Source organism: Amblyomma maculatum, chromosome 6 (genome assembly GCF_055883805.1).
Source record: "Amblyomma maculatum isolate TAMU_Amacu chromosome 6, ASM5588380v1, whole genome shotgun sequence".
NCBI lineage: Eukaryota > Metazoa > Arthropoda > Arachnida > Ixodida > Ixodidae > Amblyomma > Amblyomma maculatum.
In genome coordinates this window covers 159,232,275-159,238,274 of record NC_139349.1, presented here as the reverse complement: position 1 = coordinate 159,238,274, position 6,000 = coordinate 159,232,275, and the positions used below count along the sequence as shown (strand labels likewise).

Here is a 6,000-nt window from a genome sequence, read left to right as displayed (position 1 = left end):
AAACTGCCAAAGCTTATATTTATATAATGTTTCAATATAGCGATACAATCAAGCTATATTTCATGACGCTAGCGAACAATCAAAATTTCTGGACATTAAAGAAAATATATTTTTCTTACTTTTTAAAACTTTGCCTACCTAATCTCCTCTATTTTCGCTTTCAAAATTATTAAACATATTACATAATATTGTTAAATTAGTAATTACGGCCACTTCAATAAGGTACTTGCGCAAGGCTCAGCGCACAAGGCAGGTAGGAAGAATCTACGACATTTGTGAATCGAGTATGATTTTTCAGTTTTGGCACAATACAGTATCTAGTCATTCGTGTCTCGACGTTGCGAATTACCTGTCAGACATCGTAGTGAATGTTTCGCAGTAGGTTTTGTACGCGTGGAGGTCCTAATACGCTGTTGCGTTGGGCAGAACACAAACTGTTTTCGGATTTCAGCTTCATCAAAATGATGCTTACGCAAAAGGACGATAAAGTTCAATGAGATAGCAACGTATTCCAGTTAATGTTCAGTGAAATGAAAAATATATATGTAAATGTCATGGAGAACTGCCCGATTAAAGCAATGTTTTTGGCTGCAATCATTGATTTGACTTATTTGGTGGCGCACATTACCTTCCTTGCTGCACACGCTGTTTCTCCCATTCAATGCCGGCTATGTATTCCACACACAATTCAGGAGACGCTGTCGTTTACCTAGATAGCTGCCACGCATGCTGAGGCTAAATGCCTTGGGCGCACTGCCATCCACTCTTCCTTTTTCAACTCACGGAAGGCAAGAACTTGTTTTTCACCAAGATGTACTAGATGCATACCTTTCAGTACTTCTTATAAAGTAGTCAAAAAGTCGCTGGTCGTCCGTATCGCACTTCCGCATTTTGTTCTCAAGTTGTTGAGCATTGCCTGATGCTTGACAAGTCCTCCAACTCCGTCGCACCCGTTTTCCCTTTGTCCGGTTGCTGAGAATATCCACTGGGGATTGCGACAGTCACTTTTCCCAAACTCGAACAGCTGGTATCGATCCTTAAAGTGACTGGCGGCTCAATAATTCAACATATGTCACCTTGGAGTACACCGGCAAGTTATCATCTACCCATTCTCTAACGTTTTTTAGAGCTCAAGCAGGGTGAGCGGAGTCATGGCTTAAGTCGTCACTAACAACAGCGCAGGTCTTCGTGGATTTTCTCGTTGTGACCACGCATGTAAAGATCGATACCTGCTGATTTTGACAGTAGTATTGCTGGACTTGGGGAGGAGTCACGACAGTCCAGTTTTCTGCACATTGAAAGTGGAATACAGTGCTCCAGCGCTGCGTGCATTGCTTTTCCTCTTAGATAACCTTACCTTGTGTCCTCCTAATGTGGTTGTACCCGATCCATTTCGTCACTAACAAGCGAATATGATCAAAAATATTGTCAGCACCCAAAACTTTTTTTCACAAGGTCGCCCTACTCCCACGTTCCAGCAGTATACCTTCGTCTTCTGGGATATTAAGTACCCCATCCCCCCCCCCCCCCCCTGTCAGAGAACCGCATTTCAAACACTACCAGTCTTGTCTTGAGTTAGTGAACAGTCTCGAGTTAAAGTTCAGCGCGCCTAAATGATGATGGAAAACCAACTAGTCTAGTCGCCATTGCAGCATTGCTTTCAAACACTGACTACATTCGCCTAAAAGGCATTGTGGTGAAGATGGAATGCAATTGAATGCTGAGTGAAAATCATAGCCTCGATTCTTTTGCCTGTAGTGTTCTCAAGAGCGGCAAGGCAAAGTTTATAGCTCGCGCAATTGACGGAAATGCACACATGACGCTAGGCATAACCTTTTACTCAGTGTGGTCGCAGTGTGCAGAATTTTGACAGGCCAAAGCCAGAATCATGATGGTCATCTTACATATGCGGAATGCTTCTATAATAGACCTTGCCATGAAATGCTCTGTTACAAATGTTTTTTCTTCATCGATCGTAACCGATAGGGCATCCTTTCTGTTGGGACTTTATCTGGATCATCGTAACTCGCCCTTCAGTGTTCGAACAGGAGCAGTAGCGTTGTGTTCTATTGACAGAGGAGGCGCGCTTTTGGGTTCCCGAGAACAGCCGAGAGCAGTGCTCGGTGCTCCATCACCAGCGGCGGAGTACAGAAAGAACGGAGAATGTCACGTCCCCTTTTTGACGTCACTTCTCGTTATTCGCCTGGAGCCCGTCGAGAAAAATGGCGGAAGGTGCCAGCGGTGGCGTTCGGCCGGCGGATGCAATTGAAACGGCGGCTGCTAAGCGCCTACGTCTGGATGAAGAATTGCTACTGCTATTGGACGATGACAGCAGCTTTAGTACAAGCTCATGCACAACCTCCTCTTCCGACAGCAGCAGCGACGACGGGGACGACGACTTGGCGTACGAGATGATGTTCGAGCACCTTTTTACCCCGCTGGAGAAGCGCCCGAAGGTCGAGGCGTACGTGGGAAAGACAGTTGCCGAGTATTCTGACAAAGAGGTGAGTTATACTGCATTCTACTTAGAACGTGTAAACCAATAACTAATCTGCATTTTTTTATTATTTTTTTTTACCTCGCCAGTTTCGCAGAAATTTCGACTCTCACGGTCGGCTGTAAACGCGCTTGCAGGCGAGTTCGCTCATTCGCCGCACTATCCCTCAAGGCTTGATCACCGGAGCTTGCCCCCCAAGTCACCTCAATAGCATCTCCTGACCTTTTAGTGGTAAGGTATTGCAGTTGTTTAGTAGTGAAGTGAGAATTGTTATTTCGGATGAGTGCTTGGAGGAATCCCGTGAGCTAAAGAGTCTCGGCACGGCTTATAACCGGATGCGAAGCCTGAAACTGAATGCATGCACTAACAGGCCACGCGAGGGTTCAGCAGCTGATTTGTTGCTGCATGCTTATGCTGCCTAGAAATTCTTTACACGTCACTGCTCTTCTGCAAGCGGAGTACTCAAGTTATCGCATTCTTCCCACCTGTCAAATTATATGCATCGAATCGCACGTTTAATTAGATTTGGGCAATTTTTATTTTTGTTTGCCTGTGCATTCTTAAGACAAGCGAAACATATTGCATTGTTGTACCAAATATTTCTGATAAACAGATGTAGAACTTGTTGAGATATGATTTTGCTGTACTTCGCTGCCATGCTGATTCCATTGCAATCAGTTTTCGTTATTAAAAAGTGACGATTTTTTTCGCAGGTATTATGACAACAAATCCTAGATACAGGATGTTGCAGGGCGCCTCGAGGTTGGGGAAAGCACGCAGCTCAGGATGATGTACGGCGTCATGGCGTTTTTTCTCGACATCGCCCCCCGGATTGTGGCCTTCCCTGACAACTTGGAGAAACTTGCCAAATAATTTCAGCAGGTGACGAAAACTGGCCTACCGTTAATTTGTACTGTACATGTCATCTATTTCCTTCAAAGCTGTCTGTATGTTTTTCTGCAAAAAAAGCGTTTAACTTTAGTTAGGCGTGGTATATGTGAGGGCAACATTGAATTTGGTTTAATTGGGCTGAAGTTGAGACAAGCAGTGTCTTCTCAGCGCTTTTTCCTTTAAGCTGCATGAAGACATACACGACTCTTCGTAAAGCCAACAGCCAAGGAAAACCAAGGGAAAAGAGCTTTGTTTGTAGGTTTATTACAAAAAAAAGGAGAGAGGAAAATAGGTGAAAAAAAAAGCTTGCTACCGATGATAGTCAAGCCCACAACATCCGTATTATGCGTGTGTTTTACCATTAATTGTGTTATAACTCCTTACACTTTCACATAGTGAAATGTTTCAGAAAATGTGAAGGTACAGTTGTCTGCTTCCATGTTTGCATCTCATTATTAGAAGTGTCTGTGCAATTTCATGCCGTCCTGCTCACGTAACACCCCACGTAAAAGTAGGGTGAGAGCTGGGCTACCAACTCAAGCGGTCAGCAGAAGCTGCCAACTTGGGTCTCTCGTTTTACATGGGACGGTTATGTCAGTATCAGCCTGCTAAGACCCTGGCATTCACGTTCCCCCTATAGGCCACTAAGGCACGTTCATAGGGCTGTTGTTGTTGTTGTACCTGTAGGAAGAAGGAAAAGAAAATGCATGGGCCTGCTACTGCCTCTGTAGCTGAGCCACCTCCGCTGCCTCGTGCGGACAGAAGAGAAAATAGAGAAGAAAGAAAAAGAAGAGGGAGAGAAAGACGCGCGCCGCAAAAATAGCCGTCGTCCACCACCGAAGCAATGGCGGGTGCAATGACGGCCTACAACCGATAAAATTTGGGGGCAGGCTAGGCCCCGCCACAAGCGGCGGTGACCTACCTTTCCCAGCCCCATCAGGGCCAGGATCAGCCACCCTTCACCCCTTCATACGGCTTTGTTTAAGCGGGGCTTTTTATGTGGGTGGAGGAAGCAGAAAAAGAGAAGGAGAACGCTCGGTCACCAGCATTTAATGATTTCGCTCTAAAGTTGGTTCAGCAGCGTTGAACCCTGGTAATTTTCTTCCCTCCAATGAAGGAGGAAAAGCCAGCCGCCAGGCGGATGGCTTGCTGCTGGTTGGCAGGGGACGTGCTCCGCAGTAGCAGTTCCCAGGCTTCTCTACTGTTTATATTTTGATTGGCGCCAGGGGAATCAAGGTAATTCCAGATTATATGCAAAAGAGGATATTGTTGGGCCAGGTGGGTCATGACTTAGAACAAAACAGCACGAAACGACGGGACGACAGGAAAGAAGCACAAAAGCAAGCGCTGACTCACAACTGAGTGCGTTTTGTGTAAGAATGCAAATGCGGAAGGCAAGAAGAAGAAATCCCAAAATATCACAGAATTACTGCTGATATCCTTTGTCAATATCTAAAAAGGCGATTTCTTTCTTCGATAAGTGAAGAGATGGTTCGCTATGAGTTTCCCCTCCGGTCATGGATAACGAAGTATTCGCAAAGCTCCCGTTTTAGCTGCCTATATTGTGTTTGGATTGCGTGTTGTGCACAAAGAGAATTTATTGTGCGCATACATAATACATACAGACAAAAACGCACATTACTCACAGACCAAAGCACTGTACAAAACACTATATGGCATTTATACATAATAAACTCAAAAATATGATTTCCCATAGAGGGGAAAACAATAGAAAGGGGGGGGGGTCTAATAACGCACGACAGGCATCTCGAGTCTACTCCCCCGTACAATATAGAAGCGCATGTGCCAGCGCCGAAGTTCTGCATTGCGTGGAATACACTGTGAAAGGAAACGAAATTTCGCAACAGTGCGCCCAGAATCTGTGCTGTAAACACGACTGGAGACGCAAATAAAAAGCGCACGGCGCGCGAAAAAGGACCATTGTAAAAACAAAAACACCTTTTTGGGCATTTGTCTGATTCAAAACACCCTTACACCCTGAGTCAAGGGTGTTCGTGCCATTGGAAATCACCTCTTGCATGCTAAAGGGGTGCTTTGGTTGGGGAATATGCCTTAGGGTGTTACGGGCAAGCAATATCACCTAGCATGCTGGTGGTATATGGCTGCGTAACTTCGTAGCCTTTTATACACAAGCGGCGCTGCTAATATAACCCAACACCTAAGTAAAGCACGAAAAGTAACGCTAAAATTAAAATTACACACGAGTGCTTTCTAAAAATGAAACAGAAACTGAAACAAAATTTCACCGCCAGGAGGCCGCCAGTAGCTACGAACGCTCTTTTCAAATTTCACACTATGGCCGTTAGCATTGTGGGGTGCGTTTCGTCCACGTTTCGGCGAATGCTGAATGTGCTTCTTCGATTGTGTACCCTCGTGAAATGTGTTGCATTTCCCATGCATATGTGTTACAGAAGTGTGTACGCTTGTGAAGTGCCTTCTACATGTGGTGTTTAACGCAAACGGGCATTTATCCTGTCGGCAAGTGTCCGGGCTTCTTTTTACTTTGCTCAGGCCGAAGGACTGCTGCACCGCTTTATGTTTGAGATGTTCGAAAGAAGAAGGCATGGGCGATTTTTTTTTTTCTGCGTGAC

The 6,000-nt window shown here is 45.2% G+C and overlaps 1 pseudogene; it reads left to right on the top strand.

Annotated features, from left to right (window-relative positions):
* The first annotated feature begins 2,222 nt into the window (after positions 1 to 2,222).
* Positions 2,223 to 3,370, top strand: LOC146187301 (uncharacterized; annotated as a pseudogene).
* The last annotated feature ends 2,630 nt before the right edge of the window (positions 3,371 to 6,000 follow it).